At 35.3% G+C, this 26,730-nt stretch overlaps 1 long non-coding RNA gene across 5 annotated transcripts; it reads right to left on the bottom strand.

Annotated features, from left to right (window-relative positions):
- Positions 1-923: 923 nt before the first annotated feature.
- Positions 924-18,922, bottom strand: LOC127086619 (uncharacterized). 5 transcript variants are annotated; one of them, XR_007789527.1, is made up of 4 exons: positions 18,330-18,748; positions 1,900-2,096; positions 1,704-1,810; positions 924-1,516 (listed from the first exon to the last, which is right to left on the bottom strand). It is a non-coding gene; the product is annotated as an uncharacterized LOC127086619 (long non-coding RNA). The 5 variants fall into 5 exon arrangements; XR_007789525.1 differs by lacking the exon at positions 1,900-2,096 and having other exon boundaries at positions 18,330-18,742; XR_007789529.1 differs by lacking the exon at positions 1,900-2,096 and having other exon boundaries at positions 924-1,457; positions 18,330-18,742.
- Positions 18,923-26,730: the final 7,808 nt, after the last annotated feature.

The following is a 26,730-nucleotide window of genomic DNA, read 5'->3' as shown; positions in this document are numbered from 1 at the left end:
TTGCCTCATTCCAAAAATGGTAGGGTAGATTCTTGGCATGAAGCATGACTCTAGCTGATTCTTGTTGTCATACCCCAAAATTCACCCTACCCTTCACAATGTTCAGCTAGGTCACTAAACCTAATAATTTACATATCATCATAAGCATTCATTTCATCTGCATATGCATGGTTCAACACAAGTAGACATGTGACTTGAATTCATAGCTTTGTTCTTGCACCTAGTAGAAACTAGGGTTTCTCGACAACTTGGGGTGGCCCCAAATCAAACCCTAACTTGGAGATAGCTCTTGATGCTTGGGTATTGTGCCCATACTTGGTGTGTCAACTGTGGCTTCTTGAGGAAGCAAAACCCTGGTTTAGGGATCCCAACTTGATCAAGATGGCCCTAAACACTAATCATGTCCCACGCCATCATGTAGGCCCATAACCCTGATTTCATTCTTCATGCCATTATGATTTGGTTATATAGCTTGGCCAAGTTTCACCCAACATGTTGTGCTAGTTCATCTAGTCTCTTCAAGTACATGGTTCATACTTTGCTTGGTTTCATTTGGTCAAGGTTATTCAAGTCCACTCCATGCCATTGTCATTACCATTGGTGCCTGGTCCATGAATGTCTAGTTAGGTCCTAATTCATTGTGCCTATTGGTCCTTGCCAAGATCTTTGTTTCATGCTTGTCACTGGTCATTCAAATTATGGTTATGTCCTTTAAGTCATGTTAATGATTCATTCAAGCGTCAATCCATTTCAAGTCTTGATGTTATCCAAGTTGTAAGTCATATCTTTGATTCATCAAGTTCATCAGTGCATTAATTCATCATTTAGCTCATATCAAATCCATTCATTTCAAAATTCAAGTTTGTATGATATTCAATGTGTATATTCAAAATTATCATACATTTCAATTCAAGGCATGGTCATAATCATCAAGTTCATTCATTTCAAATTCAATTCAATCAAAATCATACAAGTCATTAATTCAATATCATCATCATAATCCATTACAAATGCCCAAACATTAAGAAAATTACAAAAAAATGGAAGTTTGACCAAAGTCAACCCAAGCCCTAAAACCCTAAAAATTTCAATATCAATTATAATCCTCCTCCTAATCTTCAACTGTGATCCTTGGTCTTGAAGTAATCACCTTATGCACGATGACCATCCAAATTTTGACATTTAGAAGTACCAGCAACACAATATTAACCTGCAAAGTCACATGAAACCAAGTCCACACATGCCACAAATCCTGGAATGCCAAGTCAGTTCAAAAGCAATCAACCAGAAGACAAACCATGAACAAATAAGGACAATGTTACGGTGCAGGACATGCCATACATGATATCATGCAGAACCAACATAGACCAAGGCAAATCCAATGGCTGCACCAAGCTGAATATCAATTGAACATTGGAAGCATGCTTTGAACCTTGCAAACTTGTAGCAAATTCAACCTGTAATGACCATGAACATGAAGTTGCAATCATGTTGCAGACTGGCAATGACTACATACCTGCATTGGACCATCTAACCATATCATCATCTATAGATATCATGCCAATACAAGACTTGCAATTTAAACTGGCAATGCATACCATAATTCAATACCTAACAAACAACAATTTAAGACAAGACCTCATCCATCCCACAAAATATAACAGCAATAAAGGCAATGAGTATAAGGATAACAAGAGCACAACCTCATATTCTTGACATCTTACCAAAGGCCATGTGCACATATGCTGCAAACTTACAATTCCATCTTCCTCAAGCTACATTTGACCATTTAACCATCATCATGAGCATCCTGAATCAATTGCATGAACACCAAGCATAGATCAACACATTTATTGTAGGAAGATGATGCAGAACCAAGATTTAAGGTACAGTGCAGACCTACTACATAAGTCTGAGTACAGGAAACAAGAGATGCATATCAAAGCCAATAGAAGACATGAGATACAAGCCAACATAAACACTACACAAGTCCACATTCCCCTGCAACTAGGATCAGAATGGAAAGCTGGAGCATAACCTTGCATAGCACACGAGTCTATCACTACAAACAATCAACAAGTCCCATACCAAGCTACCTGTAGGAACTAGCAGCCAATCATGCAACTCAATCCAAACAATATCTTGCATCAACAAACAAGTTTATTGACAAGTAGGCTACATCAAGAGGCAATGCATCATGTTGCCAAACCTATTGAAGCACAAGTCAGAATAACCTAACCAAATGTTGTTATAGGTTCATACTCATGCCTATTATAATATCATTCCACAAGAAACCATCAGGCATAAGCAAGTCAACCTAAGTTAGAACCATGCTAATTGAATCATGTGGTTGTTGCTTACACTAGAACCATCCCATGACTATTTGCAGAGTTCCCAACAAGAAGAACAAGTTTCAGATTAGTAGTTAAGAACCCTCCATAAGACACAACCTAAACCAAAACAATGGTGAGCCCAAGTTGAGACATAATTCATACCTACCTGTAAACTTATGCATAACCTTGCATCTGGCCCACCATATGAACTGGATGCATCATTCAACCATGAGCAGAGCATGAGTCCCATGTGCAAGCTATAGCAAGGTATCAGATGAACCATGTCAAGGCAGATAGGAAGAGGGGATTTAGATATAAAAGGGGGAAGCTGCAAATGAATTGAAGGGAATAAAACATGTGCTCATCTAAATGCCACGTGACCTAATTCCATTCCATTTCCAGAAATTCACTTAATTGACAGTTGGATAAATCAGGATTTAACAACTCAAATTCAATTCCCTAAACTACCCCCTTGGATTGCCCTATAAATGAGGCAATCGTTGCCAATCATTGGAGAGGAAGGATTGCTCTCTGACACACTCTAGCACACTTTGCTCACACTCATGAAATTCATTCTCTCTATCCTAAGTCCAAGCAAGAATAAAGAGAAGAAGTGAAGGAACAAAGAAGTGGAAGGAAGAAGAGAAGCATACTAAAGTGAAGAAGAAGCGCACTTGAGGTTATTGTTGTTATCGTCTCAGTCGTCGTCTCTGACGGGCATTTGGTTCAACCTTTTGGTTCTGCTCCGATTTAGTTACCATGGTGTAGTATTAGTTTTGGGAGATCAAATCCCTAACCTGGTAGCCTTTGATCTTCATCACTGAACATTTAATTTCTGGAATTCAACTTAGGGTTCTTTCTTATTTGGATGCGATTTTATCAGTAGGTTTAAGATTGTTCTATTTGGATAAGGGATTTGGATTCACGGGGTAGAGACAATCATTTTGATACTTGTGGGTTCATGTTTGGAGCTCCGGCGCCGGTGGCAATGAGCTTCGACGCAACGGAGGCTTGTTCTCCGTACTCAGGGAATATAAGGAATGTTTGAAGTTGGGGGATCTGGTCTAGAATGTGATAATTGTGTTTGGATCTCCTTTGGTGAGATTGATTGGGCCCTGGCCCACATGTTTATTTTGTCATGTGTTCTTAATATTTGCTTCATATTACATGAGTTAATATCATTTTATTTTTGCATTTTTGTTATGAACAAGTGTTTTGTGGTTTGTTTTGTAGACTCATTTATATTTGCAAGCTTGATGAATCTTCATCTCTAACCATTTAACCATTAACTTTCTCTTCTTTTCACTTTGTTTTGATTGCTTTATTGATACATATTTCATACTTCAAATCATTGATAAATAGACAGTTTGGTTGATTCAATCTTCTTTGATTCAAACTTATTGACAAATGATCATTGGATCATTTTCGATACTTTGAATCATTTATAGATTGTCCCTTGATACGTCATATTTTGAGTCATTTGATTTATGGATAAATAATCTCAAGTAATCGGTTCCTTTTTAAATTGACTTCAAACATCTAACTTCTAATTTCTAACATTTACATTACGCACCTAACTTCTAATATTTTAACTCGTGCAATTTATTTCTTTACTTTGTATATCATAATTTTCATTCATCATTACCATTCTTCATCATTATTGCTTTATTTTGATATACAATCTAAAATGAACAAAAACATGATAAAATGGAAAATACTAAAGAGATCTAATTTGAGGACAATTGGACTACGGACGTAATGTTTGACCTTAGCATTAGACATGGAGTATTATGGGCCATATGTACCTTGTGTATAAACTAAACTTGGAGACTTAGAGGACTTGTTAGTACCCTTGCATTTGGACTTGGACTTTTTTGATTGACCTATGCAACTTGGAGTTTCCGAGGACTTGTAATCTTTTATTGCAAGAATGGTTCATTCATGGAACTACCATAGGGAGACATGCTTTGTAATTCAATTATCCAATTGTTAGCTTAGGACACAATGCACACACAAGACTTTCTCTTGAGCTACCTTACAGCGAGACCATTTATTTCTCGCACAAATCCCTTGTATTTTCCATGTATCCCTCTCCCCATTTTGGTGTACTTTTTACTCGTTTTCCTTTGTCTTGTTTTTACTTGTTAGCCAACCTTAGGACATAGGATCTTCACTATTTCATACTCAATAACAAACCCTTGATCCAACGTTAAGCGGTATTTTCTCAAATCAAATTCAAAACACCATAAAAATACGATTATGATTGTATGCCATGAGCCTTAAGTGGTAGAGAAAGGATGAGAATGGAGCTTTCCTACACTTGTTCTGAGTATTTTGAACACAAGACATTTGACTTGGTAGTTCGAGATATTCACCTTTACCCATAGTCTTTAGTGCAATCCGAAGTCAAGAACACTCTCTTTTCAAAACATAAAATCAATGTCAACTTATCAAACCTTTTGTTTAAGCCTTAGGGCATCACTTCGAAAACCTTTTTAAAGGTATAAAATCAACAAAACAAACAAACATTTTGTACCACGAACTATGGGGCTCTAATTTCTCACTTTGACAAGTGAGCATACGTAGGCACGAGGACCCAAATCCTTGGCTAGCACACTAATAAAAAGTCCATTTCCACTCCGTAAACCTTTAGCAAGTAAGCATTAAGATGCTGACACCCTTTCAAATGTAGATATCCTAGATGGTTCCCATGGAGTACCATGGATGTGAGGGCTGCTAATATCTTCCCCTTGCATAACCAGCTTCCAAACTTGTTCGTGGTTGTGATGACCATTCTTTGGGGTTTTCTAGATAATTTCCCTTTCCTTTGGAATAAATAAAAACCAACTCTGTATTTTTTGCATATTGACACTTGTAGAGTTCAGTTCTTGCATTCAACAACATCGTTTTGCTAAGGGGTGATAGGAGAGGAGAAATCATGACCAATACCTTCAGAGGAGCAAAATTCAACAAATCTATTATTTTCAAATTCCTTCCCATGGTCACTTCGAATCCTGGAAATTCTACTTTCCTTCTCTCTTTGAATCCTTTTGCATAGATCTTTGAACACCTCAAAGACATCTGATTTTTCTTTGATGAAGTTCACCCAAGTGAATCTTGAAAAATCATCAACAACAACATATGTGTATCTTTTCCCTCCAAGGCTCTCAACCTGCATAGGCCCCATTAAGTCCATATGAAGAAGTTCCAGAACTTTTGAAGTAGTTTGATGTTATAACTTTGGATGTGACATCTTAGTTGCTTCCCAATTAGACACTCATCACATATTTTACCTTCTTCAATCTTGAGCCTTAGAATACCTATGATGGCTTCTTTTAACATAATCTTTTTCATGCCTTTCAAATGTAGATGTCCAAGTTTCTGGTGCCATAGGTTAACTTTGTCTTCTTTGGATATCAGGTATGTGGAAGTGTAGTTAGTTTCTTTAGATAACCACAAGTAATAGTTATCCTTAGACCTGACTCTCCTCATTAGAACTTCATTTTTCTCATTAGTGACTAACACTCTGATTTTGTGAAGTTAACTTTAAGACCCTCATCACATAGTTGACTGATACTAATCAAATTAACAGTCAGATCTTTTACCAATAGGACATTATTAAGACTTGGGAGTCATGTACAAGCTAGTCTTCCAACCCCTTTAATTTCACCTTTAGCCCCATCTCCAAACGTGACATAGCCAGATGAGTATGACTTTATCTTTTAAAGGAACTTCTTGCCACATGTCACGTGTCTGCAACATCCACTATCAAAATACCAGTCTTCTCGAGCTAAGGCTCTAAGAGAGGTGTGAGCTATGAGACTAGTGTTGAAAGGCTTAGGTGTCCACTCTTTCTTTTTATTAGCCCTGAGTTGTGTTGGATACCTAGGATAGCCATACAATTTGAAGCAGAAGGGATTTATATGACCATGTTTTCCATATTAATGACATCTCCAACATAATAACTTGCCTTTAGTTTAAGAGTTTTGATGACTGGCATGATGTTGAGCCAGATGTTTAGATATTACAAGATTAGACTCCCTCTTTGTAAGAACAAAGTTGGTCATAGAGCTTTCTCCTTGTTTATCCATAGATTTATGTTTAAAGCCGATCCCCCTCAGATCTCCATCCGCTTTTCCAATTTTCAAAACTTCATATAACACATTAGATCCCTTGTTCAGAACTCTTATATTATTTATCATGTTTTCAAGTTTGGAAGTCAATAATGTCACCTCATTTTGGAGATCTGGGATGGTGAATTGAAATCCTTCCTTTTCAGCCTGTAGTTGAGATATAATTTTCTTCTGTTTTTATCCCAGCCGACACACTTCTTCACTTCTGATGCAAAGTTCTCTGTAGGATGCAGCCAGTTCCTCATAGGATAATTCTTCATCACATGAATCTTCATCATATTCATATCTTCCAGTTAGAGCAGTAACATGTTTATCAGCTTCATCCTCAGGTTTACTTTCAGAGTTATCCTCATCAGACCAAGAGACCGATAACCCCTTTTTTTGTTTCTTGAGATAGGTAGGGCATTCAACTCTAATGTGTCCAAATCCTTCACACCCACTTACCTTGATTGGATCTCTCTTCGGTTCTTGTTCTTTTCTAGAAATCATTAGTATTCCTGATTTAAAAAGGGATGTTCTTGACATTTGGTCTTGACTTCCTGCCAATTCTCCTTAGAACCTTATTGAATTATCTAAGTCATTAATATAGAATTGGTCATTCCTTCATCAGTATCTAAGTCACATTGGTTTAGTTCATCTTCAGTGTTGGATACAAATGATATGCTCTTGGTTTTCTTTTTAGATATGTCATTAATATCCAATTCAAAGGTTTAGAGACACCCAATAAGTTCATCTACTCTCATGGTGTTGATGTCTTGAGCTTCTTCAATGGTTATGACCTTCATGTCAAAAAAATGGTAGAGGCCTTAGAATTTTTCTCACCAATTTTTCTTCTGACATCTTTCCTCCCAAGGCACTAGATGAATTAGCTATTTCAAGAATACTCATGTAAAAATCATGAATGTTCTCATCATCTGTCATCTTTAGATTCTCAAATCCCGTGGTGAGAAGCTGAAGTCTAGACATCTTCACTTTGGATGTGCCTTCATGAGTAGTTATGAGGATTTCCCAAGCTTCTTTAGCTATAATACAGGTATTTATCAGCCTGAATATATTTTTGTCCACCCCATTGAATAGGGGATTCAACGCTTTGGAATTTCCAAGAGCCAATTCATTGTTTTCGTTAGGCCAGTCCTCTTCAGGTTTCAATTCAGTACTAGCCTTCCCATCTTTGTCATTCAGAACAAGATGTTCCCATCCTCTAATGACAACTTTCCATGTCTTTTTTTTCATGGATTTTAAGAAATCAACCATCCCTGCCTTCCAATAGTCATAGTTAGATCCATCTAAGAAGGGGGGTCTGTTGATAAATCCTCCTTCCTTATCCATGGAGCCAGAAAGTATCTTCCCTGAATCTCACCCATAAATAGAGCATGATGCATGCTCTGATACCAATTGAAATTCTGGAAAGTAGATCCCTGATGTCGTACACGATGTCACGACCTTAGGGTCTGCACATTATCGCACCACAAACAATACCAGGATTAAAATAACAGTAAATAACACAATCAGTTGTTAACTCAGTTCGGTGTAACATCACCTACATCTGGGGGCTACCAAGCCAGGAAGGAACTCCACTATCATAGAATTAGTTTGAAGTCTTGAACAACCTCAGGTTTTAAAGACTTCTCACCTAATCTCTACCCGTGTATGTTTCTATCTAAGACACTCCTAGATATGAGACATGTCTCACTTTCCTTAACCATACGACAACAAATAACTGACAAACACAATCCACTCTTGCTTAAAATCTTCTGAGGGATTGTTAGTTATAACTCAATACACCAGGTCCAATTCAAGTATCGAGGAGATACTCAAATGTCTCATACAAAGCATACACATAAAACATTAATGATAACAATATACTGCACTGCATCAATGCATTCTTACGTTTAGAACTACTCTATAAATAGCAGTGAAGAGGCATGGGCTTCAGCCTTGATTTGTAGTAGATCCAAGATCTCTGCACAATCTTTTGAAAATATGATCTCAATCAAATCATATGTTTCCTAAAATGTCTTGACATCGTTACTTCGTATATAAGTCAAGACACAATATTATTCAGGTACCAGGAAAACGCTCAATAATATACATGAATTAAATATTCAAATAATCTTCAGATAAAATATTAAAGAGACTAAATCTCACAAGATGCTTAAGCTCAGTCACGCTGTAATGTTGAAACAACATGTCAGGACATCTTGTTTAACATATGTCAAAAATACTTGTTTTTCCAAAATTAAGCCAATCACCATATGTCAGACCTAACAAGAAGGGTGATCTTGTACTGTGTACTATTTTCCTAATGCAAAACCTTTTGATGTTATCTTCTAATCTAAATAGGCTTCTGAATAAATGATGTTGAATCATGCTTAGAAAGATCAAGAGTTACCTTCACTCCACCTACCAAGGTGATTTTTCCTTCTCAATAAGGACTTAATCCACTGTAACCAAAACTAATTACAGACACCATAAAGACAAACTCTTTTGTCTTCTGTCTTCTTGAGTCTATATGACTAAAACCTAGTAACTCGAGGAATACACTCAAACAATTTGAGATTTACAAGACTATGTTTACAAAATTTCTTATAAGAAATAAGATTAACATATTTTAAGTACAATGAATTTCTCACACAATAACGAACAAAACCTCTATGTGTGTTTACAAAGACTATACACATAAAATATGTACTTTAACAAAAGCTTTGTGTATGAGCGTGAAATGGCAATGAGAATTCACAACTTATCTAATCTTCCAAGTATTTTTTATATAGGACGTTAAAAGATCTGTTGGAGAGTAGAATTGGAATAACAAAACTACAGTTGTCTCTTGGTATAACGGTTTGCATATAGGAGACAAAATGGTACAATAGTAATGTGCTTAGCCCATAAAATCAGCGTAGTGGAGGGAAGGGTGATTTTGTATTATATACTATTTTCCTGACGCAAAACCTTTTTATCTTATCTTCTCATCTTCAGAGGCTTCTGAATAAATGATGTTAAATCATTCTTAGAAGGATCAAGATACTAGTTGAGAGAATCTTCAGAACATTGGTCTTCAGACACTTGACATAGTTCCTCAGAACCTGGTCTTCAGAGTCTTCAGATCTTGTTCTTCAGAGTCTTTAGAACTTGAGAACGCATAATATTTAAGGCTTGATAAATCTTCATAGGCTCTTCAATCAGAGTCACGGTCAGAAGCTTTAACACAAACGTTCATCATAACCGTTGTCTAACAGCATTCTACAACTTAACAGCATCTTGTAAAGTACTTTGAATCTCTTCAGAGTCAAAATATGTTGAATCCAGAATCAGATGACATCACATGTCAATTCTCCATAGTCAGAACCTATTAGAAAAAGTTACACACTAGGCAAAAACCATTAGGGTATAAAGTTGTTCTCTTAGAAATAATGCATTGTTATCATCAAAACGAAAGGCCAGATGCAAAACCAAATCTTGTTCTTACAAAATGATCAGCGCGAAATAAACTTTTAGATAACAGATAATTTTTTGTCAAATTTTAAAGTAAAAAATGTCCAGTTGAAAAGGCTCAAACTGATCAAAATGCGATCGCAAAAGGAGTTGAAAAAATAAAACGATCATGACAGGTTAAACTATGTGAATCATAACTTACTAACACTGACGGCTACAAGCTCGATTTCAAAATTTTCCACCCGCTAACTTTACGTAAATTTGAAAATTGATTCAACTGTTATGTTTGTAGACCCGAAAATTTATTCTAATCGATATTTTAGGCATTATGCAAGATGAAATGCATGATATGCTATGAAGGTGATGTAAATATTATGATGAATGCATTGATTCAATGATTCATAGTCAAAATTAGGGTGTGATAAAAGGTCAACGACTGATTGATGTGACAGAAGTACAAAAACTAAATCTATTTTTTATGTAAAGTATTGTACTTTGTACCAAAGAATCTTCTCATGTCCCATCATCCTCACCAACAATTTACTGCAGGCTCCACTTTAATGTTGCATATGAAGTGACCTTTATATAACGTCTATTTTGAGGATAATCCAACTTCACCCTCCAACGGAATTATTTGCTACTATATAAAGAGGTCTTTGAAGATTGGAAAAAAGAAGCATTTAACAAATATCAATGCTTACACTCAAATAGAATACGTGAAAGAGAAAATATAAAAATAAGTGTTACATTTGATTTAAACTTGTGTTAAGTGTAACATTTGATTTAAACTTGTGTATCTGTTGTGTTGAAGAAACATGTGACATAAAACCCATTATCTTAACCTTTAGTTAATTTCCTTGAGAGACTAAGTTAGATCAGAATTCTCAAGAAGTCATTGACAGTTAGTCTTTGAGTTGTTTTCCTTAAAAGACTATGGTATAGTCAGAATTTCTCAAGAAGTCTTAGACTGTGCGTCTTTGAGTTTGTTGTAATCAGTTTGATTATTGGATTAAGTCCTTGTTGAGAAGAAGAAATCACTCAGGAGAGTGGGCTAGACGGAGCTTCATTAACAGTGAACCATGGTAAAATACTTGTGTTCTTACCTTTATTATTATCTTTGTTGTTTTAATATATTGGGTGGAAAAAGTTTTTAAATAGAGAAACCTAATTCAAACCCCATACTTTGTGTTAAACACTTAATCATTTCAGACATAGATCCATTCTTTTTTAAATACATTATGGCATAAGCAAATAATGATAAATATCATTATTCTACAAAACCTTCATTCTTTGATGGAGAAAAGTTCAACTATTGGAAAGATAGAATCGAAAGTTTCTTCATAGGTTGTGATGTTGAACTATGGGATATGGTGATAGAAGGTTAGACACATCCTATAGATGCTGATGGCAGTAAGCTTAAAAGAAGCAAAATAGATTGTAAACAAAAGAAGGATTACAATAATCATCATAGATCCAAAACTATATTGTTGAATTCTATTTCCTAATCTAAGTATGAAAACATAATAATTAGAGACTTTACTAAGTCTATATTTGATTCTTTGAAAATGACTCATGAAGGAAATGAGCAAGTTAAAGAGACTAAAGCCCTAACTTTAATCTAGAAATATGGAGTTGGATTAAAGTTCTGAACAAAGGTTATACCACGACAAATCATGTAAAGAAAATCATCAGAAGTCTGCCATGAATTTACTTGACGAACATGTGTGCTTCGTGTCTATCCATGCATCTGAGTAGGACCATGTCATGGTTTCTTTTGTAGAGCACATCATCATTTAGGAAGAAATTAGCTACTAACCTTCTGAGAGTTTTCTTGTCCCCACTCAAAGAATTTGTAAGGTACTCTTGTTTCTGAAGGTAACACTTGTTTTCATGAAACCATGGCTTGTCATCAAACTCTTCTTCAAGTGTTGAGCAACATGTCGGTTCATCTCTATGACCCATTCTTATAATTGGGCCTTCATTGTGGAAGTTTACTTTGTACATTGATGATAATGTAGCCAAAGCGTCTGCCATCTGATTTTCTTCTCTTGGAATGTGATGGAAAGTGATTTCCTTAAAATTCTCCATCAGTTAAAAGACTCGAGCTTGGTATGATATCAGTTTAGGATGACGAGTTTCCCATTCTCCTTTTACTTGATATATGACTAACACATAGTCTACATGCACCTCTAGGATTTTGATCCTTAGGTCTATAGCAGGTTCAATGCCCATGATACATGCTTCGTATTATGCCTTACTATTTGTACAGTCAAAAGATAACCTTTTTGTGAAGGGAGTATAGTCATTCCTTAGAGAGATTAAGACATATCCAATTCCATGCCCCATGGCATTCGAGCCACCATCAAACGCGAGCTTCCATCTAGCTCCTGGTTTGGGCCCTACATCATTACCTATGACATTTTCTTCATTCAGAACCATAATACATTCATCAGGAAACTCAAACCTCATGGGATAATAATATTCCATTAGTTGGTTTGCAAGATATTTTGACAACACACTTCCTTTTATTATCTTCTAAGTAACATATTTGATATTAAATATATTGTGTGGGTCAACATGTATTGCCTTAAGTGCCAAGCAGCCCATGCTAGTGTGCAACAAGTCTTCTCAAGTAATGAGTATTTGTATTCACAAATATGTGAACTTCTTGCTTAAATAGTAGATTACATGCTCTTTTCTGTCGGTTTCATCTTGTTGCACCAGTTCACAGCCCATCGATCCATTAAGAATTTCTAAGTACATAATAAGAGGTCTCTCTCGAACATGGGATATCAAGATTTGTTGCTCTTGTAAGTACTCTTTAATTTTATCAAATAACCCTTGACAATCCTCATTCCTATCAATGGTTTGTTTTTTCCTCAATAATTTGAAAACTGGTTCGTAGGTGGATGTAAGATGCGAGATGAATCTAGCGATGTAGTTCAATCTTCCCAAGAACCCACAAACCTCTTTTTTAGTTCTTGGAGTTGGCATGTCTTGTATGGAATTCACTTTATCCAGATCGAATTCAATTCCTATTTGAATGACTATGAACCCCAACAACTTGTTGGATCTGACACAAGAAGTGCACTTTGAAGGATTCAGACATAAATCAATGACTTCCACCTTTGCTTTGTCAACTTCTAGCCCTTCGGAGGAGATCTTGTGACCGAGTACAACACCTTCGGTGACCATAAAGTTGCATTTCTCCCAATTAAGCACTAAGTTGGTCTTCACACATCTTCCCAAAACCACATCAAGATGTTTCAAGCACAAATCAAAAGACGATCCATAAACGGAGAAATCATCCATGAACACCTAATGCATTCTTCGATTAAATCCGAGAATATCACTTGCATACACCGTTGAAATGTTGCTGGTGCATTACATAACCCAAAAGGCATTCTTCGGTAAGCAAAGATGCCGAAAGGACATGTAAAAGCCATCTTCTCATGATCCGCCGGATTGACTGAAATTTGGTTGTACCCCGAATAACCATCCAAGAAACAATAGAAATTTTTGCCGGCCAACCTTTCCAACATTTGGTCCATGAAAGGTAGTGGGAAGTGATCTTTTCTTGTAGCTTGGTTTAGTCTTCTATAGTCAATACACATCCTCCACCCGGTTACCGTTCTTGTTGGAATCAACTCATTTTTATCATTTTTGATAACCGTCATGCCACCTTTTTTTGGAACTACTTGCACCGGACTCACCCATTCACTATCGGAGATAGGATAAATCATTTCGGCTTCCAAGAGTTTGACAACTTCTTTCCGAACTACTTCTTTCATTGATGGATTTAGACGCCTTTAAGGTTGTGCAACGGGTTTGAAATTTTCTTCCATCATGATCTTATGCATACAATAGGCCGGACTAATACCCTTCAAGTCGGATAACACCCACCCTATTGCACCCTCATTCTTTTTCAGCACTTGTATCAATTTGTGTTCCTCTTTTGTGGACAAGGTGTTGCTAATGATCACCGGTTTAGTACAATCATCACCAAGGAACACATACTTCAAGAGTGAAGGTAGCATTTTCAACTCTAGTTTTGGTTCTTCCATTTTCTTTGTCACATCCAAGTCTTCATTTGTTTCTTCATGATAAACAAGCTCTCCACAAGACTCTAATTCATGCAACATTGCTTCAATCTCTTTTTCTTTATTTTCGGTCAAAACATTGTAGGCTCCGATAAGAGATCTTTCTAATGGATTAGAAACATGAACTTGGTTTGCGACCTCCACTATTTCCTCTTCGGTTGCATCGATTCGGAAAGAATCATGATTGTCATTAGGATGCTTCATGGCTTCAAAAAGATTGAAGGTCACCTCTTCATCTTGCACTCTCACTTTCATCAGTCCATCATCAATGTCAATCATCATCCGGGCTGTTTTCATGAATGGTCTTCCAAGAATTAGAGGAACATCACGATCCTCATCCATCTCCACTATCACGAAATCTACCGGAAACAAGAATTTGTCCACCTTCACTAGCATATCTTGAGCAACTCCATATGGTGAAGTGGTAGACTTATCGGCTAGTTGTAAAGTCATCCTTGTAGATTTAATCTCGATATTTCCCAATCTTTTAATAATGGATAGGGGGATTAAATTGATGCTAGATCCCAAGTCAATCAAACCATTACCAATGTAGGTGCCTCCAATGGTTACCAGTAAAACGACTCGGCCCGGATCGGATTCCTTCCTTGGGAGAGTTTTTTGGATTATGGCACTACAACGTGCATCAAGCAAGATTGTCTTGTCTTCCACATGTCTCCTTTTCTTTGTGAGAATATCCTTCATGAACTTTGCATACCGTGGCATTTGCGCATGTCTTGTCTTCCACATGTCTTGTCTTCCTTACTAATGTTTATTGTTTGGTTCATGACATGGCATTCATACAAGATCAAGCTTCATTCAAGTTCATCTTTATTCAATAGTTCAAATTCATTCAAGATTCAAAATGGGAGGAAAAGGTTGCTTTCTCAAGTAACAAGTTACATATACCATGTAAGATCAATGTTTTCATTATAAATCATCAAGTTTACATTTCAAACATCCATTTCAAGTCTATATAAAATTACACAAAAAATACCTAAGTTCGACCTACAGTTGACTTTGGTCAACTATTGACTTTCTGGTCAACCAGTTGACCAAACTCAACTACTAATCCTAACCCTAAATCCCTATAGTGTGAGTGTAACTTCTGTTAGATGTGTTTTATATGATGTCAAAACTAGGATACTTTAGCGTTAATTTATATTGGAAGGTATCCTCTTATTATTTTTGTGCACCATAGCATTGGGAAGCATATAAGAAGTTGGAAACAACTTGGAAAAGATCTCATGCATAAAATTTTAATTTTTATGAAAAATGTCAGCACAGGTCGACACATACGTCTACGGGTCGACCTACAGGTTGACACATACAACTATAGGTCGACCTATAGATAAATTTTCTTGACTATAGGTCGACACATGCATTCCATAGGTCGATACCTGTGTTGCAGTATTAAAGCATATAGCCTATATTTCATGTGTCGACCTATGGTGCTTATGATAGTCATAGGTCGACACATGACCTTAAACACGTCGACTTATGCATCGAATAGGTCGACACATAACTTTCATAGGTCGACCTATGCGATGAATGTTTTTCAAAAATTTATATTTTCTCCAAGTTCTTTGCATTCCTTTTTTCCTTCAATCACTCATGCATATAAATACTACATACATGCATCTTTCTCTAGTAAGGTTTCTAGAGTGAGTAAAACCAACATGAATCCAAGATTTCAAAGCATTGTCATCATCTTCAACTCCATCTATGCATACACACAATCACACTACACATAATCATTTTTTGATTGGGTGTCATGTAGATTAGCGTTGATAACGTCCAATTAGGTTTATTGTACCTAGAATATTGGGTTGAGAACTTTGAGGGATTCGTATCAGAAAACCGAGTTAGGGTTTTCCATCAAGATCTCTTATGGTTTGAAGGTTTTTGACAAGATTATGCAATTCGGATCCGATCAAGTGAAATCCTTGGGACAATGGGTACCTTGCAAGGGAGTGGCATGAGACGGTAGATCGTGTTGGAAAATCTTGGGTTTCAACAAGTGTGCGCTTGGGATTAATTCAAACGGGTGAAAGCCTTAGGACAAGGAGTGCCTTGCAAGGAAGTAACAAGAAAAGGTGAATTGAAGCGGCATTGTTGGTTACTTGATCAATCTTTTATCAAGGGTTTTGGAGGTGGTAGAGTCAACATCAAACTTAGGATTTGTAGAGTTCGATTTCTTCATCTCTTGTATACACATATTTTGCAAAGTAAGATTTATTATAATATCTCAATTCGAATTCGAATTAAGGGAAGACGTACCCATAGCGATGTTGATTGGGAAACTGCCTAAACAAATCCTTGTGTACTCTCTTTCTATACATATCTCTTTTATTTTGTGGTTTGGAAATTCTCAATTGCATTGATCATTTGATCAATATTGTTTGGATCATAATCTTGAACGCGTTTTGAAATTTGTGTTATTGTGTAGATCATAAACCATTTGGCTGTGATTGGATTTCTAAGAATAACAAACTTTACATAAAATTCCAAACATTGTTGATCGCACACTAAGTGTTCGAAAAATTGCTTGACTTAATTTGTTGTGTGTTTTGTTCATTGGAGATAAACTTTTCCTATTATATTGTATTCAACTAGTTATGTTTAATTGTTGTTGATTGACTTGTGGATTATTATCATTGCATTGACACCTTTACACATATCCGAGATTTTCGATAGTAGGTTCGGTTAGACGATTTTTTATCCAAGAAAATTTTGAAACTTGCTTTCGCGCTATAAACTTTTTCAAAATCAATTTTGGTTCAATTTTAAACTTGTGGATTTTTCTCAAAACTCACTAACCACCTTAATGTAATCCTAACAGTTTTTTTGTCATAATTCAATCATTTAGTAACAACAAGTAACACCAACCTAATTGATATTCAACCATATAAACTAGTTAGAAGTCAACATTCACAAGGTCATAACACCAATAACAAAAAGTCATAATTAATCGACCTCCTAGTAACAGTTCCATCATTGCTTTGAAACTAACCTTAACTAGTTCTACTAACATTTTTAACCAAGTTTATACCAACTTCATCCAATTTTAGCTCCAAGTCTTAACATCACACATTAGTTAATACTGAACCTCATAACTTGTTTTAGCAATTTCGGCCTAATTGAAATTCAAAATCTTCTAACTATCACCTTAATTACTAACCTATAACTATAACATAAACTAACAGCCTAGTGATGAACACACTACTTGAACTATAGCACCAACTTGTTTCAAGCATGACAAACACCAATAACCTAAGTTCTTTCTATTAACCTCTAATAATACTAACTATTCCAACTCACTTTAACTCACATTTTCAACTTTAGCAAACAAACAGGACATTAACGAGAAACCATAACATCACCTTTCAATCCATTTCCAACTTACTCTTTCTATACAAATAAGTTCCAAACATCATAATAATCCTAACTTATTCAAACTCAACTAACAAATCCTAACCATAATCCACATTCATTCAAATCATCCAGTGTCAATATAACAATTCAACACTAATTGTAGGTAACTAGCTTCCGTCACTAACTATTTTATTCCAATTCATTCGAAATCTAACTGTCAACTAAATATAGCTAACAATTCAGCTTGTAAATTCAATTTTAACTAGTTTAATCTCATTTCCTTAACACTAACTTCAGCTAGTCTAACCGATTTTATCAGGTTAGCATCGAATAAATCATAGCAACATAACTTTCACTAATATAATTCTCTAATTTCACACTACACTAACATTTTCCCTTTTTATTTCTAACAACCACAACATTTAACTCCAAATCCAACTCACTAACCTCATAACTAACTAGCAGGTTTCTAACTTTTGTTAAGCAACTAACTTCATTTCACCTAACAGTTTTAACAAGGTACTAACTCTACATTCCACTAACTCAATTAATCTTAACAGTCTTAACAAAAGTGTGACAGTGTCATAACCTCTAACTATTTTTCCTCTCAAATTCACTAGGAGTTAACCCTACCCTAACTTCACTAACATAATTGCCCAAGGTGTGCCCTAAGTTGTTACACACCAAACTCTATAAATCATCACCCTCTTCAATCATTGAGGAGGATCTGGAATCATTACACAATCACAAAATCAAAATCATTCCCTCATTCTCACATAAAAAAACTCCTTCTCTCACTCTCAATCGAATCACATTGTCTCTGTAAATCTCTCTCTCACACTCAAACTTCAACAACAACACTGAGCGACATCGAAATCACACCTACAAGCTAAAGAAGAATTGAAGAAGAAGAAGAAATATTTTAAGCGTGAAGGAGTTATGATATTGAAGATTACCTGAAGATTTCCTGTTTCATCTTCATCTTCGCCTCGTAGGTAAGATACACTTCTTCTTCATCCATTTCATGCCATTACAGTTGCCATCATGTAGAATTTGGCTCAAGTAATTAAATTCCTAATGCTTTAGGCTTTGATTCCATTTCTACAAGGTTTTATTTTTTATTTTTTTTCTTTAGGGTTCATATGTTTTTTCACTCGATTTGAACTCTAAGTCAGGAATTCGGGAAAGGTAGTTTGGGGTTATGAAAGAGGGAGAGACGGTGGTTAGTTTGATATATGTTTGGGTCTGATTTGACCTCCGCCTCCGTCGGAGGCGATTTTCGGCGCACAAAGAAAGGGTTCAGGTGAGGGCTTTTATGTGAAGAAGTTAAGAGTGGTTTGCGCAAATGAATTTGAAATGATCTTCTGAATTTCATTTCCCCCTCCCTTGGATTTTTCGTTTGGGCTCTGAAGTCCCCTAGGCCCAAGCAGATTACTGATACACCCTGGTTTACTCACGTGCACCCCTTCCTGAATTATGGACATGAAGCATTTTGGGCTTGCTGTCCCAAGCCCATCAGCTGCTTGTTGCACCCCACTCATGAACAATCACCCCTGCGCCTCTTTGTTATATTTTTTTATGTTGTTTGTTTCTTAATATTTTTTTCTTATTCTTTTATTTCAGTTTATTTTTGTACATCAAAATACCTTCAAAATAATATACTTAGATTTTAGATTTTAATCCATGCTTTAAAAATGACAAAAATAACAATACACCATTAGTTAGAAATAATCCTTACTTTTTAGGATAAATTGCAATTTAAATTTTAGAAAATAGCATGCCATGTTCATATTGATTAAAGATTAGTCTTAATTAATATGCTTGATAACATTTTGATTCCCTTAGGTTTTGGGGATTAAAATCTAAATGCTTGATTCATATTCTGATGTTATTCTTGATTGACTGGTTGATCAAAGTTGCCTTTGATCAAATAGTTCATTTACTTGTCTGATCTCCATGTCCAGTCAAGTAATCAAAAGCCTCTTGGTGACTTGATAGGATTGATCCTCTATACTGAAATTGCTTTAGACCTCTCAAGACTTCACACTCAAGTCAAACACAAGCTCAGGACATCATACAAGACTATGAAGACTGTGAACGTCAAGCACAACAAAAAGACTCTTCAACACTTGTCAGTTACGATTCAAATTGTGCGCCACGAGCCGTAAGTAGTGGAGAATGGATAGGAGGGATTGTTCCTATCCTAATTCTGAATATCTTTGGATATGGGATGTCTGACCCAGTTGTTCAAAGTATTCACCTCCATTTATAGACTTTAGTGTAATTCAAATCAACCAACTGTCAAGTCTTCTCCTCCCATAAACAACACTTCACAATCAAGAGTTCAAGAGATCAAGCAAGGCCTCAAGGTTGAAAATTCTAGATATCAAGCACAACAAAAATATTCTTCTTTAACACTTGTCAGTTATGATGCAAATTATACACCACAAGCCTTAAGTAGTGGAGAAGGAATGAGAGGAGTACTCATATCCTCATTCTGAATGTATTTAGATACGGGATGCCTGACATGGTTGTTCAAAGTATTCACCTTCATTTATAGACTTTAGTGCAATTTAAATTGAATAAATGCCAAGTCTTCTTATCCACAGACAACATCTCCAACACTTCAACAATCAACATCAACAACACTCATCTCTTCACCATACTCTCTAGTTTAAACACCGCTCATTATTTTCTTTTGGTTTAAACATCGCTCTTACTTATTTTGGTTCAAACACCGCTTTCTTTGGTTTAAACACCACTTTTATGTTCTTGGTTTAAACATCATTCTCTCGGTTTGAACACCGCTCTTATGTTCTTGGTTTAAACATCATTCTCTCGATTTAAACACCACTCCCTTAGTTTAAACACCACTCTTATACTTTTTGATTTCAACACCACTTTTATGACACCCATTTTCTTGTAGGTCTTGATCCTCCGGATCCAGGAAAAATCCTACATCTCCTTTGGTTTAAACACCACTTTTTTTGTTTAAATACCACTTTTATTAATCTCTCAATTTAAACACCACTTTTACGACTCCTTTGGTTTAAACACCACTTTTATGACTCATTTAGTTTAAACACCATTCCCTTGGTTTAAACACCATTTGACTTTCTTTTCCTATTTGTTTTAAACACCAATTTTTATTCCTTCTTTAGTTTAAACATCACTTTTACTCCTGTCTAGTTTAAACACCACTTTTATCTCCTTCGGTTCAAACACCACTTCTATCACCTTTATTCCTACTTCTACCTTCTTCGATTTAAACATCATTCCCATGTTTTAAACACCGTCTCACTTTATTTCCTGCTTGGTTTAAACACCAATATTATCATTTCTATTGCTCTTTCGATTTAAACACCATTTATATCAGTTTACTTTTCAGTTCCTACCCTTAGTTCCATGAACTGCGGAGCTCTGATTTCCTCATTGCACTATGAGGATACGTAGGCACGAGGGCCCGAATCCTTAGAAAGCACATTAATTAATAAACTTATTTTTTCCTAATTACAAATAACCTTTAGATAGTAACACTCATTCAAACAAAGAATAACCTAAATGGTTCCGTTGAGTACAACAGATGTGAATGGTGCTAATACATTCCCCTTGCATAATCGACTTCCTTATCCTTTTTCTACTATCCTTGGATTTTATTGATATTTTCCCTTTCCTTCAGGAATAAATGAAGTTCGGTGGTGACTCTTTTGTATCTTCGAGCGTGCGATGCACTCAAGTATTTTTCGTGATGCGACAGTACCAGTCTGACCATTGGATACCCCTCGTATCTTACCAATTTTCAAGTCGTCCTCAATTTGTTCTCCAATGATTACCATGTCGAAGAACCTAGACGAGACACTCCCTAGCATTCTTTCATAGTATTGACTTTGTAGGGTACCCATGAATATATCCACTATCTCTCTTTCCAGGAGTGGGGTTGTACATGAGCAGCCATCTTCGTGCATACTCCTTGAAAGACTCATAATTTTTCTCTGCAAGGTTCTACAACTTCATGCAATTAGGAGCCATATCCAAATCATATTTATATTGTCTCAAGAAATCATTAGATAAGTCTTCCCATATTCAGATGTGAGTCTTCTCTAGTTGCATGTATCAGTCCAAGGATGCCCCACTTAGGCTATCTTGGAAACAATGGATCATTAGTTTCTCATCATAGGCATAAGTAGCCATCTTTATACATAACATCCTCAGGTAGTTCCTCGGATAGTTGAGGCCTTTGTACTTTTCAAAGTCATGTACTTTGAATTTTGGAGGTATAACCACATCTGGAACTAAACACATGTTGAAAGCGTCGACAATGAATACATTGAAACCTACTACAACCCTTAAACCTTCTTCAAGTACTTTATACTTGTCATTCACCTTATATTCTTCAGCAATTCCCCTAGGTTGTTCCCCTAGCTTTGGCGCATGAGTTATGTTCCCCATATCCTTATCTCCATATTGCGAACCCAAGTCCATAAAATTGCCATTGGCTTGGGGATTAACAATTGGTATCTGTAGAGGGTGAGGTGCACCATTCTTTGCAGGTAGTGGAATAAGCCCTTCAAGAGGAAGAAAGTTTGTTTCTGGTTGAGTCACGCTGGCCTCAGTATGCTTGTAACTGGGAATGAACCCTAGTGGGAGTTAGGATCCACATAGGTGACAATAGCCTTGGCGTGAGCAGTTTCTCTGAGAGAGGCTTTAAGACCTTCTTCTTGCCTTACTAACATATTATTCACACTTTCTCCACACTTCCTTTCACCTCGTCAATGTTTCCCTTCATCGAGTCAATGTCATCTTTGAGGGCAGCTTGGTTCTGCTTTATCTGCTTCATTGCCTTCTTGTATCGAGCTCTTATCAACGGAGGTTGGGAAGTCAGCTTGCTTTGCTCAACAGGTCTGAGGTGGAAGATGGGAAAATGAATTTTTTATATGCAAGGGATGTAAATGCATGTGGGTGCATGTATGCTATATGCATATGTATGCTAAAAATTTGCATTTTCATTTATAGGGAATTCCAAAGTTCGGTAAAATAGTAGAGAGACTAGATCACACAATTGACCCAAATAACAAAGACTTTTGTTCATTCATTAAAGGGAAAAAGTACAAAATCTAAAAGCATTAAAAGAAACAAACTAGAGTTGGGCCCTGATGGCTACATCCAGGTGAACCTTGAACTCTTTCAACATGGTAACACCAAGTGGCTTGCCAATGGGAATCTTCAGACTTTGCATGTCTGTTAATTATGCCTTCATCTGACAGGTCTTCCTCTTGTCTGAATTCATCTCTCGCGAATGTTTAAACAAACTTTGAAATTCCCTAAAAATAAGGATTATAATGCTAAAATATCCAATTTTTAATGCAAATATATGATATGTTATGCAATTTTTATGTAGGACGGGATGATAATTGAACAACCTAACTGAGGCCTCCTAAAAAAGGTCCTAGGTTTTTCTACCCAACCCCTCACAGGGTATGTTATAGGGTTTTATTGGACAAACCCAATGTAATGGAATGCAGAGGAAATTTCATCATGATAGGGCCTAGCCCTCCCATGATAAAATCTCAAAGGGTTTCCCTTAGGCAGAGCCTTTGTAGAAATGAAGTATTAATGTTCGGGTTCTAGAAGAGGTCCCTAGAGTCATGGACCAAATTTAGAGCTTCGTGACAAAGATGAGCTAACCAACTCGTGATGAAATCTTTGAAATGATCTACTCAAGACGGAGTTGTCGTTAAAAAACCCGTGAGATGTGCATCTCAGGGGCCAAAACATGACAAAGCCCTTACTTAATCTTATGTTTCTTCTCGAGCTCGGGTGTATAGCTTATTCTCAAATTAGAAATTAAAACCTACAAATGTTAAAATAATATATAGAATAATAAAGAAAGAAAGAAAATAAATGAAATAAATAAAACATAAACAAAAATAAATAAATAAAATAAAATAAACCAAACAATCCTAGAACTAAAGAAAGGCTTGACTCTCTTTAGGGAGAATATCCCCAACAGAGTCGTCAGCCGTCGCATCTCAAAAAATACGACCTCGTGAGCGTATCCCAGGCTCATAGATGACTAATATAGTTGTCACCAAATTTTATTTATTCCTAAGGAAATGGGAGAATAACGATGAAACCCTAAGGAAAAAAGGATAAAATGGTCATCACAGCATAATATGGATTCTGGCAGGGACGGAGTCAGAAATTTTGAACTGTGGGGGCAATATATTAATATATAAGTTTGTTTTTATTTATTTTTAAATCATAAATATATGTTATATTTATTTTTTAATAAAATTTATCTCAAAAAAAAATTTAATAATTTTTTTAATTTTGTAATTTTCTAAATTTTATTATCAATAAAAATATTTTTTTATGCATTTTTTATGAGATCATAATATTAATATAAAATCTTATAAATCAATTTGTTTTAAGGTTTAGAGAAAAACTATTTTGAAATTATTAAAAAAAAATTCAAATATATTTAATCTGACACATTTTGATTTAATTATTGAAAATAAAAAACTCACATTAATTTTTGGAGAATATTTATATATTTTATTATTTTTACCTAATTTTTAATAATATCTTTATAATAATATTATTTAATTAATTTAATATATATAATTTTGGTTAAATATATTGTTTTGATATATATATATATATAGTATTAAAGTTTGTTTTTAAAAAAATATAGTGGGGGCACATGCCCCCATACTGATATACCTCGCTTCGTCCCTGGATTTTGGAGACAGTTATGCGAGGGGAAGATATTAGCACTTCTCACATTTGTTGTACTCAATTGGAACCTCATATAGTTTTAGGGTTAAGGGTTTGTTAAGATAATGTTTGCAATTATTTATTTATTAAAATATTTACAAAAAAAGGGAAAAAAAATAGTTTTTTATTAAGTGTGCTCGCCAAGGTTTCAAAACCTCGTGCCTACGTATTCTCACTGTGCAATGAGAAAATCAGAGCATCGTAGTTCGGTAAAAAATAAGTGTTTGTTGGTTGATTTTAGAGAATAGGGTTTAGATCATTTTTTGCGTTTAAACATTGGCTTATATGCTTGCACAATGGAGGCGGAAACGCTTGTTTGTATTTCGCGTCGAAATAACTTAACATATCCTTTTTATAAAAAAAAGATGAATTAAGTGCACAAGGGCACAAATTACATTTGATGTATTGTGTTGATTTTAAATGTTTTGAATTAGAATAATTTATCGATGCGACGTGCGCCAAACAATCAATTAAATTGAAAATGCGACGTGCGCCAAACAATAAATACAAACTAAATTGAAAATTTAAATAAATTAATTAAAATGACTAAATTAAAAATACAAGTTAAAAATTAACTAAAAACAAAACCACTAAATTAAATACCTAAGTTGAAAATTAAATTAAGAGCTAAAATTAATAAATAACTAAATTAAAAACAATTAAATTAACTAACAAAAGTTAATTTAAATTAAAAACTAATGGGGTGTATTTGTATACCAAGCTAGTAAATAGAGTGTATTCAAAGCATGGACAAAGGCCCAATAGCCCGGAGGCTTAGGGAGCAGCCTGAGTCAACCTAAGAGAGTCAATGGTTGACTCTCATTTTGGGACGTTGGATGTGTTGATTGAGTAGTCAACAATAATGGGATCATGGCCACTGGATCAAGCTATAGGGAAAGCATGTAGGATGGAAGACTAGTGTAGTCAACCACAGGTCTATAGTGGGAACACATACACTAGAAGGGTCAAAGTCTGACCATCACATGGACCAGAAAGAGCCATGTGTTTACGATCAAAGGGGGCAAGGGAGATGTATATACGTGTGCTCTCTTCAGAAATGAGTCATTTCTAACACCTCTTTCTCTCTCTACTATTCCCCATCTCTCTCTTCTCTCCATCTCACTCTCCCATCTCTTTTTTTTATCCATCATTTACCTTCTTCGACCGCCCTTGAACCCTCTTCCGGCCACCTTTAAAACCCATTAGCCACCTTATTTTTCATGTTACTGATGAACATGAAGAACCTTAACCCTAATAAAATAAGAACCCTAAAAATCTCTTGAACCCTAGCCACGAACCTTAAACCTAACCACATGAACCCTAACCTAAACCCCCATGAACCCTAGCCACCATAAATGTTCATCACCCTTATGAACATTCATCTTCAACCTCAACCCTAAGCTAACTCAACCTATAAATAACATTAGACCTACCTAAATCGCACAAATCAAACACCAATCAATAAATATGAACCTCCTAAACCTAAATCAACCATCAAAACATAAACTCAATCCAAATCTTCCAAACCCTAAAAACTAAAACCCTCATCTATTTAGCCTTTATCGAACCAAAACTCAAACCTAAATCACACCAAAACAAAAAAAATGAAACCCTAGCATGCATCCAATCATGACAAACACAAAAATACTAATTGAACCACAAAAAACCTAACTAAAACAAAAATCAAGCAAACATGGTATCAAAGAGAAAAGAAGCACCGAATTTGCACAAAATCCAAAAAGAAGCACCAACCGACGGGAGCGTGAGTCCTCCCAGTGAAAAAAAGGTAACACTTTATTTTTTATTCTTTTTCTCCTTTGATTCTTGGCTTCCTCTCTAATGCATTCCCTTTCTTTGTTGTTTCTTTTTTTGCTGCATGGTCTTTACTTGCTAGGATGGATGTTGAGGCTTTAGAATTAGGGTTTAGCATTGTTGTTCTTCAGTGTGAAGAGCAACAACTTTAGGGCTCTAAGTTTGTAAAACGTGACTAATTGTTCTTTCTAATTTTAGCTTTTCTTTAATAGTGTAAAATTAGGTCTATGTTTGATTAGATTTGTTCTGTTTTAGGAAAGACTTGATTAGATTTTGAATTAGATTTGTATATTTGGCAAGCTCAATCTGTAATTGATCAATGATAATGAAAAAGAGAGATTTTGTTGTTTGGGTACTTTGTGTTTTATCCATTATGATCCCTCACTCATGCGTTTTATTTGTTTTTAGATTTTATTGACTGTGTTGACTTGTTGACCTTCACTCAGACTTGGACTCAAAATAAAATAAAAAGAAAAAAATGATATTGACATAACAATAACGAAATTAAAAGGAACTAATAATATTTCTAATGCTAAACTAATAAACTAATAATAATGACATAATAGTAATTGTAATGCAACTAAAAAGAAATTATATTAATAGCAATAGCCACTAAAAAATAATAATAACTAAATAAATCTAAAGCTAAAATAAAAATAAAAGTATTAATAATAACTATAATAAAATAGTAAAATAATGGTAAAGATAATAACTAAATTTAAAATAAATAATGGTATTAGTGAATGATAAAAACTATAAAAGTAAAAA

This window comes from Lathyrus oleraceus, chromosome 5 (assembly GCF_024323335.1).
Source record: "Lathyrus oleraceus cultivar Zhongwan6 chromosome 5, CAAS_Psat_ZW6_1.0, whole genome shotgun sequence".
In the NCBI taxonomy this organism is placed as follows: domain Eukaryota; kingdom Viridiplantae; phylum Streptophyta; class Magnoliopsida; order Fabales; family Fabaceae; genus Lathyrus; species Lathyrus oleraceus.
Note: the sequence above shows the minus strand (reverse complement) of the source record. Positions and strands in the feature narration are given on the sequence as shown.